This window comes from Idiotropiscis lumnitzeri, chromosome 1, assembly GCF_059441095.1.
Source record: "Idiotropiscis lumnitzeri isolate Australia: NSW breed Sydney's pygmy pipehorse chromosome 1, RoL_Ilum_1.0, whole genome shotgun sequence".
Taxonomy (NCBI): Eukaryota; Metazoa; Chordata; class Actinopteri; order Syngnathiformes; family Syngnathidae; genus Idiotropiscis; species Idiotropiscis lumnitzeri.
In genome coordinates, this window is record NC_142391.1 from 47,394,660 (window position 1) to 47,408,286 (window position 13,627).

The 13,627-nt window shown below is 40.3% G+C and overlaps 1 long non-coding RNA gene across 1 annotated transcript; it reads left to right on the top strand.

Annotated features, from left to right (window-relative positions):
* Nucleotides 1–500: 500 nt before the first annotated feature.
* LOC148344822 (uncharacterized) lies at nt 501–7,575 on the top strand. Its single transcript, XR_015846432.1, has 7 exons — nt 501–642; nt 1,301–1,420; nt 2,021–2,184; nt 3,435–3,613; nt 5,904–5,999; nt 6,961–7,113; nt 7,218–7,575. It is a non-coding gene; the product is annotated as an uncharacterized LOC148344822 (long non-coding RNA).
* Nucleotides 7,576–13,627: the final 6,052 nt, after the last annotated feature.

The following is a 13,627-nucleotide window of genomic DNA, read 5'->3' on the forward strand; positions in this document are numbered from 1 at the left end:
TGGACTGCCTTTGACTGCCTCCTAGCTCAAAGGAAACCCAAATTCTTTGGTCCCGCCCACTGGTAGTGAGCCGAAGCCCTTGTATTAAATAATAAATAAATACATAAAATAAAAAAATTAATAAATTTAAAAAACGGACCGATCCACTGCTTGGGTTAGTTTGACCCACCTTGAGATCCGTTCCCACTCAGTGACAGTGTCTACAAGCCACTGCCACCAGGCCAGTGAACCGACGTCCAGGCAGTGACAAAAAACGTGATCAAATTACATTGCTCATCATAAGGTGTTTGTGAGACGCTCTTTGTATGTTTCCTCAATTAAGACCTGTTTTCCATTGGTGTATTTGAAAAAAGTGGTGAACCTGTTAAATTCACTACAAAACGTTAAGAAGATGAAAGTAATGTTTGAAGGAATATTATTTTTCTATCGACATGCCGGCGGGCGGGCACAGATAGAGAGTGATAAAGCAGCACCACCCGCGCGGGGCGTGCTGACGAAAAGGCAAGCGCTCCTCCTCTCATCGCGTCCTTATTAAGACAGAAAAAAGACGCTGTTGAATTTGACCTATTCGCAGTTCGAGCAGGTGCTTAACGCTGGAGAATATCACCACTTCGAAGTTCGAACTGCTGTTGAAACGGAGAGGTAAGTGTTTTTCGTTTGTTTTTATTCAAAACATGCCTCGAGTGCATTTGTTCATGGTTAGAGATAGTTGTGTGGAAAACACTATACAAAGTAGCACCATGGATGTGGGCCTACAACACTGGCCTAGCAAACATGTGCTCCTACATCGACATAATTGACGAGCTCCAGTTAAGCATTGAATAATTATAAAACGTCATGGTGCTTTTACTCATTTAAAGAACTAAACCGACGCGTATTTTCATCCGGTGGTCAGGTTTGCATTGAATGTGAGCACGAGGGACGCTAGCTTGTTGCGTTAGCTTTGCGGAGCTAACAGCTTGCACTTTTGTTATAGAACAACAGAATGCAAGTACCATGATAATTTCTGTCATTAATTTTTGTGTAAGACACGATGTTCACTGGTTAATTACATGATTCTTAAAGCAAAGGTTACTGTGAATGCAATTTTGGTAAGATTTTTGTAGTCACACTGCATAAATCTGTCTGTCTGTTGTTTAAACTTCAATATAAACTATTATGGTTGAAATCGTTAATTGGGATGGAGGGATTGATATTTTTTTAATTTATAATTTATTTTTCTTACACTGATATTGTTAAAACTCCATTTAGCCTATAGTATTAATAATTCTCAACACAAAACTGTCTTTTTTCTTTATAGAATAAACAATGCCTTCCCTGAGATGCAGGAAGTCCCCAAAGCAGGATACTATTGAACATGCAGTCAAGGGTCTGGACAAGACTGCAGAGTTAGAAGCGAAGTATATAAACTCATTTAAAGGTATGATGTTAACGCTTTTGCTAAGATATATTATTGTTTTCTGATAACCAAGCTGACATCGTTTTTTAAGTGGTTATTTTACATTAAGAGTGTCTTGACCTTTTCTTTTGTCAGTTTCAAGTTATTTCAGTGAGCGTGAAACCTGATGGTAGGAGTTCTATCTAAATTAAGGCTGTACTTGATGACGCCCTCCGGCATTTTTATACCACAATAGACCGGTGAACAAGTCCGATATTGATAGTCTAGTGTAAAGCACGTTATACGTCACAGAGATCACGTGACGCGATCCAATATGACTGTGTATACAGTGTATGTCATTGTTATGAAACTAAATAATCTTAAAGTTTTTTTTTTACGTAACCAGGTGCCATTGACATTTGTACTTTCAGTCCTAATACATACTGGCTAATGCAATGCTGGAAAATGAATTTTGGCTGGTCTGTTCCTTTAAAATCATAAAGAAGGGCTCTGCTCTCTCCCTCACAAGAAGCAATGTTTCAAACCACCCTACATTAGTATAGTGGCCCAAATGAATATGATGACTCCTTATTTGTGTGCTTAAAAATATGACGAAGCTATCTTGATTTCCCTGTTAACTAGGTCGAGGAGTATTTACCAAGGCCCCTTTCAGGAAAGACGACTTTATTCTTTATTATGGAGTACAGAGGAAAATTGATAGATTCTGATAAATCTCAACGCAGGAAGATGGATGGAAGAGGCACTGTCTTTTTGTTTGACTTCCGCCGGCAAGAAAAAACTTGGAGGTGAGGCAAAGATTGAGATGTTATCTTATTTTTGTTTTTATTTAAAAAAATAAACACATACTCATCCCATAAGTGTTAGGGGAAAAATCATTCTCTAAGCAAAAATGTATACCGTATTTTCGCACCCAAAAGACGCGCCGTGTCAAAGGGCGCAACACCTGTTGAGGCCGCTATTTCTGTCTTTGTAACATATACTGGACGCACCGCCTGACAAGACGATAGCACAGCTGCTGTTAGCATAGCATGAACTTGGCAGAGCTGCCCACACTGACACAACCGATAGCAGCCTACTATGCCCCAATAACATGAGCAATCACCCCATTGTTGCAGCAGACGCCAAGTCTCTATTGACAATAGCTGACAATGGCTCAGGCCAATATTAGGTGCATTGGCAATAGCCTACAAAGCAACGTCAGGGGAGGGACTTGGCTGCTCACCACACTCCTTAGAGTCACGGTTTCAAAAAAAAATAAAAAACTCATCATACAAGCAAACAATGAAACATAGAAATAAGATTAACACAAACATGTATCTCTCATGCCATCAATATACCCAAAAAAAATGAAAATAATACAAAAGCCACTCAGCCTTAGCTAATTCAAGCAATGCATTCTGGGAGCAGAGACCCACAATCCCATAGCTGTTTAGAGAGATTTGCATGGCTGTTTAAAGAGATGTGCTGTTATGCTTTGGACTTTTTGTCTGTTGTCTAAACCTGGGACGTTTCTTGCTTGCAATAACATAAATGATAAGACTGACTAAAACATTGTGGACAGCTGCCCTTTGTCCAGCTTTTTCCAACACCATCACCCAAACATTATAGTCAGATGGTGTATTTGTCACGGTCGATTGTAAGCATGGACAACTCACTCTTTGCCCAGCAGGGTGTGCTAACATGCACTTCCAACAGCTCGTTGATGACAAGGGCTGATGGACGTGAGTGGTACTTTGTCCATTTAATGGACGCATCGACTGACAGGGCGCTTTGTTTGCTTATGACTGCAAAAATACGGTAATTACTTTTATTCATGCGTTGAATCTGTACAAATGAAAATATAGACCATGAAGTCTCAAAGACAAGCTGTTAATAGGGTCTGATTCCAATAGAAATTTCTTGTATGATTTGATTTAGAAGATTTAAAAATTGTGGATTTCCTATTTTTATGTTTTGTGTACACAAGATTGTCTCAAAGATTAATTTCTGACATTGATTGAATAATTGTTTTTTTTTTTTTTAAATCTATTTTAAGTGTCAAGAAGATGGCAGTCTGGGAAGACTGGTTAATGATGACCACATGCACCCCAACTGTAAAATGAAGAAGAAGACAACAGAGGACAGACCACACCTCTGTCTGTTTGCACTCCGAGACATTGATGTTGGCGAAGAAATAACTTAAGACTATGGACCAGCTGGCCTTGGAGAACACAGGTTTGTAAGATGCATCTTTAAGTACAATAACAGAGCCCACTTGTGGTGTTCTGGTGATGTAGTTTCCAATTAGTTTGGCAATCTAATAAATGTATGTTGAGGTTTCTATGGAAGTTGAACATGCTGACTGACTGGGGGAGTTCTCCATTGTCCACTATCTGTAATTCAAATTTGTGGGTCTGAGTCAAAGTTTGGCTCTTCAGGAACAACGAACTGGTCAGGGAGTGACAGTATTACAAAGTTCTGCGTTACTCTTTTCTGGGCGGTGGCCCTGTTAGGCCATCATATGCCATATTGCAAATATCCCCATTGTGGGACTAATTAAGGACATCTTTATGTTGTGGTTTCCCAACCAGAACCAGCACCAACCCTGTATATTCATGATATAAAACACTGTTTCAATTTGATATTTAGCCTTTCTATACTGTAAAAATAGAAGACCCCAGGCTTTCCTGCGCCCCCTTGCCCAATTGGTGGTGTTCAGGAGACAACCTGGGACTGAAATATCAGTCACAACCAGTGTTGTTTTCGTCACTGATGACTATGACGAAAATACTTTGTTAACGCCCCTTTTTTAATGACGATGACAAGCTAAACGAGGTTCTTTTATGACGAAAACATGACGTGATGTACATGAATTTTTTTCGTTGACGAGACAAAATTGTTAGCATGTGGTTCATAAATTATTTTATGTTGCTTTTAGTGAAATAAAGCCACAACAGTTGCCCAACAAAATGTTTTGCTTCTCTGCTTATTTTGGAGCAGTGAGCATTGATTCCACTGTTGCCACTTTTTTCTGTTTGTAATGAAGAATCCTTTGTAGTCCATCCAAAAGTCTTTGTTATTGGGTGGAAACCTTGAATGCCTTGTTTTAACTCAAATGGACTTAAACCCATCCATCCATCCGTTATCTGTACCGCTTCTCCTCACTAGGGTCGCGGGGGGTGTTGGAGCCGATCCCAGCTGTCTTCGGCAGTAGGCGAGGTACACCCTTGAATTGGTGTCCAGCCAATCGCAGGGCATACATAGACGAACAACCATCCACGCTCACACTCATGCCTAGGGGCAATTAGAGTGTCCAAGCAACTTGCCATGCATGTTTTAAGAATATGGGAGGAAACCGAATTACCCAGAGGAAACCCACGCAGGAAGGCCGGAGCCAGAATCGTACCTACGACCTCAATATTGTGAGGCCATCCTGCTAACCAGTTGGGCCACCGTGCCGCTTGGACTAAAACCTTTGTGAATAAATTGACGAAAACTAGGGTAAAACTTTTTTTGCGTTTCCGTCGATTAAAACTGGACTAAAACCCTTTTTTTAGTTTTCGTTGACTAAAACTGGACTAAAACTATAACGAATTGGGATGACTAAATGTGATGTAAACAAATCAGCACTTTGTCCAAATGACTTGGACAAAATCTAAAATGCCTGCCAAAAACAACACTGGTCACAACACGTGTCTACAGAAGATTAATTGGCATGGGCGAAATTAATTAGTTTTATTTCATTCATGAGCTTATGTTTTGTTTTGGGTGGCTAAGGCTTAAAATGTGTAAAAATCTAATCCAACCTCAAATATAATTAATTCAATACATTTATGATGCTACTAAAACATCGAAGCAGCCTCCTCCAGGCTTTACAGACTCAGAAATGGAGGTATGCGTATCGTGTACTCATCCTGTCGTGTCTCGAGATGTTAAAATTGCAGTTAGATAGACGTGTGCTGATTAGACAAGACTTCTAATATATCTGGTGTCACAGGATATTTGTCAGTGAATGTGTATGTCTGGTTTGAGGCTCACTCAGCTTTTTCTTGTGTTGTGGGGTCCAGTTGAGTTGAATTGCGTGTCAGGTATGTTGGCCATCTGACACCCAACTGTCAGGTTTGTGTTTGTGGGGACCCCGTAGAGCCATTTTTATTGTTGACATAAATCATAGCTAATCATCTTTTCCTTCATTATCATATGAAATACAGTTAGGAGTTGTATGTGCCTTTACTATGTTATAATCTTAGAACCTACCAGCCACTACAGGTGTCCGACAAGAAGACTTTTGGCTGTCCTGTGCTCCATTGCGCCCCTGGTGGCGTTCAAAAGACAACCTGTGACTGAAATATCAGTCACAACATATCTCTACTGAAGATTAATTGTCATGCGCTAAAGTAATTGGTTTTGTTTCATTCGTGAACTTGTTAGTTTTTGTTTTGGGTGGCCAAAGCCTAAAATGTGTAAAATTCTGATCCATTTTCTTTTTTTAATTCATTAAATTAATATTCAACTTGTTCATTAGGATGGAGGACAACCGACAATGACTGAATCGGCTGAGGTTGATGCCACCAGAACATCGAAGCAGCCTTCTCAAGTTTTGACAGACTCTGAAAAGGAGGTATGCGTATCATGTGGTCATCCTGTCGTGTCTTGAGATGTTAAAATTACAGTTAGATAGACCTGTGCTGGTTGGACAAGTTTTCTAATATATCTGGACATAAATCGTAGCTAATAATATTTTCCCTCATCATCATATGATATACAGTTATGCCTAGTATATGTCTTTACTATGTTACAATCTAAGAACCTACCAGCCACTACAGTTCTCTCATTGGGAGACTTAAGCTTTCGTCAGGTTGTCGACTGCTGCATTGCCCTCTTATTGGCTTTAAGTACACAACCTGTAACTGAATTATCTGTCAGAACAGAACCTATGTGTCTACAGCAGGTGATTTGGCATGTGGATTCTTCAGATTTTTAGAAAATAGGTAAAATTGTGATCAAAAGTTTAAAATGTCTAAAATTCTGGTATAGTTTGCAATAGTATATCTATTAAATCATTTCAAAACTTCTTAACAAGGATGGAGAACATTGGCTGTGACCGAATTGGTTGAGGTTTAGATTACCAGGACCATTGAGCAGCCTCCTCGGGATCTACAAATTTAGGAATGAAGATATGCATCCCATGTTACAATCCTGTTATGGCCCGAGGTTTTGAAGTTGCAGTTACATATTGGGCTGGGCGATATGGCTGATAAGTACATAGCGATATAAGTATTTCATATGGGTCCATCGATACACATTGAATTCTTTTTTTATATTATTTTATTTATTATCGTTTTTATTTTCCAATATTTTCACTGCCCTGTTAAAAAAACATTTAATGTAGTTTTCCTCCCGGGAGCTTTTTGTTACGGTCAATTAATTTTGTTATTACATTATTTTGTCATATCATTCATCAATATTTTAGTTTTTTTTTTTTTTTCAAATAGAATTAAGACCTTTTTCTGTGCAGATTCCTCTGGGGATTAAGTATTTAATGGGTTCTCAATTTTCTCTTGGACTCTGATGCAACCCAGTCTCCTCCCATGGACAAAAAATATGGGCTGAATCTTCCTTGGAATAACGACACAGATTCTGACGAATCATTGTCAAATCCTGCCCCTGAACTTTGCGCCTCAGACCCAGACCATATTACTATCCCAAGGCTCAGGAGGACCAAAAGTATACAGGTAAACAACCCATATAGATTTCAGGGAATCTTACAAGCAAATTGCATATATTTTATTGGTCTCCTGCCTTCTATCCTTTATATTTCGTTGTTGTTGTTTTTTAGATTAAAAAAACAGGCTGACTTTGGAATGGATAAGCATTATTACTCCAACTCAGATGACAGTGGAGATGAATATATTCCGGATACAAGTGAGGCCTCTGATTCAGACGGAAGTGAATCTTTGAAAATTGTGGACCCTCTCTTGAAGTCTAAGAATGCCTTCAGAGATTTTTCTCCCACACCACGAATCTCAAAAGCCACCTCAACGCAGGTTGTTAATCAAGGGCGTTCACCCGTTCGGAGGAGTAGCAGCACTGGTGTGATTCTTGAATTCTATGGCTCTTCAAATATTTGTGCAGTTTAACACAAATCATCCAAAATAGAATTCAAGCACATCTGTGACAGAAATTCAAATTCAGAAGTCAAAGAGAGAGAACAAAAAAAAAAATCTAATGCTGCGCTTCTTCCGAAGACATATACTGTAAACATTAAATGTATGTTAGGACAATCTTGAAAAAAGTATTAGAACACCCTTTACTTTTATTTCTTGTTAATTTTATTAACCAAAATATGTCCATTTTTATTACAGATTAATGAATACAAAATTAAAACTCTAATCAGCTACTTTTTAATCGTTATATTTGTATAAACAAATGTTATACATCTGTGTGTTAACTTATACAAGAAATGACGGAAAAGCAAGGGTGGTTTAGTATTTTTTTATCGTATATAGTCTGTATAATATCTTTAACCTATGCTGATGCTGTTTAATACTGATTTAAATAATAATAATAATGTCATAATCTGTTGGTTTTACATGAACAAAACCTTTCAAGCACTTTTTAAAATTCTAAATACTACCTCTTGTCAGTAAGTTGGTTCACAGCACTGCCTTGGAGTGAAAGTGTGTAGTGCTGAGACAGTCGGTATGTGCTGAGTCGTCTGACGTTTGTGTGACTGGTACCCAGGAAGGTAGCAAAACCAGGCAGTGTGTATGTCGTACCCAGGAAGGCAGAGAAACCAAGCAATATGTATGTGGTACCCACGAAGGCAGAGAAACTAAGCAGTGTGTATGTGGTACCCGGGAAGGTAGCAAAACCAGGGAGTGTGCATAGATACAGACCCCAAAAGTGATTAAAACCAAATAAAGTCCCCAGAAGATCATCTGTAGTCAGGTGAAGGACCCTGTACTTTGTTCAACTCATTTACTCCCTTAGACGTACAAAGACGTCTTTTAATGCAATGGCGCCCTCTACCAAAGACGTATAAGTACGTTTCCTGTCTTTTTTACGTCATAGTGTACATAAGGGTCTGATGCAACCTCTGACTGAGAATCAGCCTTGTCCGCATTGTGAATCATGTAAAAATCACCCAGCAGGGGGCAGAGGTGCAAAAGATCCGCCTTGAATCTGCGCCAGAGGTACAAATGGGGGGCGGGATCCTGGGGTAGACTTATAAGTGTGGAGAGCAGCGTGGGTAGCAGCAGCATCGGCAGCACTAGCAGCAGTCGCATTAGTAGCGTTGGCAATGAAATCCTCCAAGCAAATGACGATCGAGGAATGCTTTTTTGTAAAAAAAAGCTTCCTAAAAGCATCAAGGCGATGGAGACGCTTTGGTTGAGAGGATGACGCTTCGTCGTCGTCACAACAAACAGGTGTCTAAAGAGGGTGCGCGTGCCTTGCGGCCTGCATCGCCTGCCTTCGGACAATAGCCAAAGCAGCTGAGAGTCCTCACCAGATCCCCCCGAACGAGGAGGTAAGCGCTCGCAAGTTACCATTGAACATGTGGTTTTACCCCTCATGCTTTTATTGTACATATCATGCATCTTGCGGGCAGAAAATGTCGCATAAATGTGCAGTTAGACGCGAGCGTATCTCCTCCCCGACGAGGAAACAACAATACTGAATGGTGTGGTAATCATGCATACTTTCTAAAATTCACAGATTGTGCATCCCGCGGCAAGAAAGTTCCTCCTCGTCTTGTTGGTGTAAAGAAAGGTAAATTATAATATGAAACTTCACACGCCAGCAATAAAATGCAGCAATAAATATATATTTCCAATTGTTTATATTTCTGTAATTTACAGGTTGTGCATCAGGAAGCAGTGGTTCCGGATGGCGTCACACTGGATGGCAACCGAGGAAAATCGACTTTACAGCAACCCCTGGACCACTGAATGCCGCTGCCCATTTGGAGTCTGAGGAGCCAGCTGATTTCCTGCAGCTGTTTCTCACGGATGAGCTTCTGCAGCACATCGCGGATGCCAGCAATCACTTCCCAGACAATTATTTTCACACAAACCCCAGTGGACAAACACAAGCTCGCCTATTTTCCACGGACCAGCAAAGCCAGACCACAACGAAAGTGTCGGGTCTGTTTGCGCAAAGGCAAACGGAGTGAAACAAGAATGTGGTGTGAACTATGTTGTGTGCCCTTGCATCAAGGCAACTGTTTTATTTTATATCACACAAAAAAAAAGTATGTATGACACTGATGTATTTCATTTTTGTACATAGTTCAACAGTTCAGTCGTTTAGTGTTATGTGCAAATAAATTTATTTTATCAAAAACATATTTTTTGTCCTTTTTTTTGTTATTTTATAGAAGGCATGCATTATTTAGATGTTAGAGGTGTCATAAAAGCCATAAATAATAGTGTCAAAGTTCAAATTATGGTCAAAATGCATCAGTTTACAAAAAGCTCATTTTCTCAGTTTTTTCCCCAGGGATTGGAGTTTTCATGAAATTTAGCTATTTTCAAATGCCGATTGTTCAAGAATGGAAAAAGATAGGAACAAACATTTTTTTTCTGTTGAAAGAAGAGAGTCTCATCTTTCTTCGGGTGTGCTCCATGTCTATATAGCATTAGAATACAATATTCTGTGGGCCTTGCAATATTAGTCAAAACCCAGGAAAACTCTGGGATTGAGTGGGTTGCTCCAGTGAAAATGGCTGGTATTTAATGAGTTAAGACTGGTTAGGACATCCGGCTCGCAGTCCCAAGGTGCAGGGTTCGATCCCGGGACCCAGCTTTCCTGTGTGGAGGTTGCATTTGTGAGTGAGTTTGAGCGCAGATGGTTGTTCGTCTTTGCGTGCCCTGCGATTGGCTGGCAACCACTTCAGGGTGTGCCCCGCCTACTGCCCGTTGACAGCTGGGTAGGCTTCAGCACGCTATCCTTGTGAGAATAAGCGGATTGGATATTACATGTATGTGTTTATGCCCTAGGCCAGGCGAGGGCAAACTACGGCCCGGGGGCCACATGCGGCCCGTTAAAAGTTTTAATCCGGGCCGCCGAACTTGAAAAAAATTTAATGAATAAACCTTGTTAATGTTTTATTTTCTAAACACTGTGGTTTTCAAAGACAAATATTATTGTTGGAATGCTTTTATTCACTTTCATATAAAATTAAATGTATTTTTTTTCTCAGATGAGGTGAGGTTTCCAAAACACTCCATCCATCTGCTCCTGGTCCGGCCCCTCTGTCATATTTTAGAACCCATTGTGGTCCTCCAATCAAAAAGTTTGCCCGCCCCTGCCCTAGGCTTTGTGTCTTTGCTTGGTTGACTGTGTAATGAGTGTATGAATGCATTTCTTTCTACCAGACACCTTGGACTTCCCATGGCAGATTAATAATCTATTTTATCTATCCATCAGGGTCACGAATGTCATTTGATGAGTAGAGAATTTAGAGTCTCCAATTAACCTAATATACATGGATTTGCGCATGGAAACCTGAGAAAAAGCCCTTAGTCCTACTTTTCCATCTGAACCACTTTATCCTCACGAGGGTCACAGCCGTGACATCCCAGCTGACTTCAGAAAGTAAGTGGGCGACGACTCATGATCTCTTGGTTGAATAATATTGTTAGGGGCTCAAAATGGCCCTCTACAATAAAATGGCAGAAGAATATTACATACTCTCTGGCAGAAGAATATTGCGTTTTTTTGTTTTGTCCAATTAACTTAAATAAAACTTGGGAAAATTTAATGATTACATGTAAACCAGCTGGTCTTCCCCATACCAAGCCCTGGCTAAAACTGACTGAAAAATGCATGATGTGTGCCTTTTAAACTCCTCGGCCCATCCACTATGCCAGGGATGGGCAAACTTTTTTATTGGGAGGGGGGGGGCACAATGAGTCCTAAAATACATTTAATTTTAAACGAAAGTGAACAAAAGCATTACAACAATATATATGTCTTTGAAAAACCACAGTATTTAGAAAATAAACCATTAACAAGGCTTATTCATTTAATTTTTTTCAAGTTTGGGGGGCTGGATTGAAACGTTTAACGGGCCACAAGTGGCCCCCGGGCCGTAGTTTGCCCAAGTGCCCTAAGCCAATTGATTCTAAAAAATAACAGTTTTCTTCATCAAAACAACATTTTATGATCAACATAAATGTTAGTGAGTACATAAAGGTATACTCATTCGATCTATCATAACCCCATGCACTTAGACTGTACAAAAAAAAGAAAATTTTTATTTTAAAACCTAGTATTTCGCCATGACGTCACACGCTAGCGTCAAGTGCTTGGCGCTAAAAACCCGGAAGTAACAGCGGCGCTCGGTTTGAAAGTGGAGAGTTGTGCATGGTAGGCGAATTCGGGAGAAATGTTTGTTGAACACGAGGACTGTGGCGTAGAAGATGGTTTAACAGCGATCTAGTGCGCACCCAACCGTGATGGCTGACCAACGAAATAAATGTGGACCGACGGAGTGGACTGACAGGACGTGGAAAACAGGTGTGTGGCATGTGTGCGTGTGCACGAATGTGGGAGCGCGTTCACTATGGTGGCAGCGATCGCAAAGCAGCAGCACCACTCCTTGACAAAAGTATTGTACTTTTCTCTGATTGCTCTGCTTTGGGGTTTGTAGTTCTGGCCACGCAAAAGTAACAAAGCAAGTTCTTGGATGTCTGCTTTTTTCTTGAACTGTTAATTGGTTAACATCGTGGCTCTTATTTTTATCTAATGTATGGAGTTTGGTGGCTATCTATATGCACAACTATATTAGTTGCACTTGAAATTGCATACAGAAAATTAGTATAAATAGGTTACGCAATAAAGTATAACAATATTAACAATCGTTATTGTTGTTACTGTTTATTTATTTTATTTTGCAATAACTGTGCTCCAAGCTTAGCTGTTGTGCCAGCTGCCAAGTAAAAATATGTAATCTCACTCAATAATAGGAATAAATACTTAACTAACATCTCAATTTTTCGGGTTGGGCTGTGGGGGAGGGGAGGGTGGCTGCCTGACATAAAGCAGACTGTCCTGCACATGCGCAGACCAGCCGAGTGTGTGAAGTGTGCGTAAGTGCAGTACCGGGACCGACCACTAGACAGCGATCCTGAGTAATTTTTCCGCACACACATTTCTAGCACACTCGTCTTGTTTTTGTGACCTTCCTGGGAAGCCCTGAAACTTTGACAGGACCTCCCCCTGAGCTTCTTATCACTGAATTCAATGCTCTTTTTTGTGGGGCCCAGATTTTTGGTCCCCACAAAAATTTTGGTCCCCTACAGTGGGTGTGCTGTCCGATGTTGGTCCCCAACATGTAGCTTATACAAACACACACACACACCCCTACTTGTTTTTGTGACATTGTTGGGCCACCTGAGCAAAACTCACATTGTGGGAACCACCCTTTCTAGTGGTTGTACAGCTCTGAAAAAAATCAGGCAGTGTCCAGGAATTTAGTTAAACACAAAAACCACTTCAAATTACCAATTAATGACCTGGAGGTCAAATGAGTGACTCAAGTGCATGTAATTCAGTCACTGTAGCCCAAAGATTCTCTGGGCCAGTGGATGAACCATTATTCGTCTTGGACAGCATTGAAGCAGGCCGTAGCCTGGTTTCTAAAGCTGAAAGACTTACTGACAGAGTAAAGGAAAATAGAAAGGAGTTAATCACATTAGGTGAAGAAGGCAAGATGAATTTATTCAAGAGAACTGTCAAAGGAAAGTATTTGACCTGCGACGACTTGGATAAAGCAGAAAGAGAACTTGTGAAATACTGTCAAAGGCGAAGTTTCAAAAAAGATTTAGCCATATTTGAAAAACAAAAAAGGGTGAAGAAAAGTAGCCCACTTTACAAGTTCAATATAGTACTTCAAGATGGTGTCATGAGGGTTGGTGGACAGTTGAGCCACGCAGCCATGCCTGAAACAGCAAAACAGCAAGCCATCTTGCCAAGGATTCACATAACACAAAGCTAGTCCTGAGATACATTCATGAGATTACAGCTCACGCTGGAAGGAACCACATGATGGCTAATCTGCATCAACAGTTTTGGATACCTCGAGCTGCTAGAGTCATCAGAAGAGTGCTACCTGACGATCCGCCTTTCAAGAGAATTGGCGTTGATTATTTTGGTCCATTCTAAGTAAGTAGGGTTAGAGGTCAAGTAAAGAGATACGGCGTGATTTTTACATGTCTCGCTGTACGAGCCGTACATCTGGAA